A 1,151-nucleotide genomic window follows, 5' to 3' on the forward strand; every position below is an offset into this window, starting at 1 on the left:
AGTCGCTGAAGCGGCTCCGGTGAAGTGGTGAGTTGGCAGTTGGGGGTTCCAAGGTGCGGAAGGTAGATCCGGCGGGGTGTGAGGTCCACCGCTGCGGCGGAGGACTAGATTCGGCGGCTTGCCGTGGTTGGGGGGTCGGGGAGGGGAAGGGGAGGGGCTCTGGGGAAGAATGTTGGGGGCAAAGAGGGGAAAACAATGGAGTTACCAAAGCAGCCCTTTTCCGTTCATGTGGGAGGGGTAAAACAGGAATATCGCAGGGCTAAACTTTCGGGCGCGTGATATTTCGATGTGAGCGGGAAGTTTGAAAGCTTTTGGCGCCTAAAATTATAAGTATTCTGCTCTCGTACGGCCGACTATGATATCATGGCCGACAATTTGTTTGTTTTGCACGCAAAAAAATGTGCAAGTTTTGAAAATCAATGTCTCCAACTCGAAACTTAGATTGTCCATTCAATTCAAATATGGATCATTAAGCTACTACAAGCAAATACCATCATACGGTCCAATTCAAATGAAATTTCAAATGTGTTTATCCTAAATATGATGACAAAAGCAAAAATGTGTATGTGTATGAATAAAGTGGATGATTATAAAGTTTGAACATGCCCGTATGTGTATATCTCTAGGTTTGATATATGAATTTGAAATCACGAAATCCCGGCTTAAAAAATGTACCTCCGTTTAAATGAATTACAAAAGCTAAGGATGGAGTCGAATTCCAAAATTCCAATCTTAGGTTTGTAATTCTGGTACATCAAGGTATATCACGCATGTTCAAAAGTATCGTTATCTCATAGTACAAACTGTGAAACAAATTGATCAACCATGAGTGCACAATATCTCGATTACGCTAAAGTCCCTCAAATATAGACACCTCACTCTTTATCTGAAGTCAACCCCCCCCACCACACACACACACACATAGAGAAGTCGTTCTCTCCCCCAAACACCAACACACGAGCACATTAACACCCCTCTCTCTTGTAAAGTCCGGACCCCAACAAAGGTCTCTATCACTTTGTCTCTCGGGCATGCACACATCTCTTCCCTCACTCTCTAGGTCTCCCGCTATCTCTCTTACCCAAGCACACGCACTATGTAGAGTGTATATTTCCCATACACACAAAACGTCGCCCCCAAACGTCTATCTC

The sequence above is a fragment of the Triticum aestivum genome, chromosome 2D, assembly GCF_018294505.1.
Source record: "Triticum aestivum cultivar Chinese Spring chromosome 2D, IWGSC CS RefSeq v2.1, whole genome shotgun sequence".
Lineage (NCBI taxonomy): Eukaryota > Viridiplantae > Streptophyta > Magnoliopsida > Poales > Poaceae > Triticum > Triticum aestivum.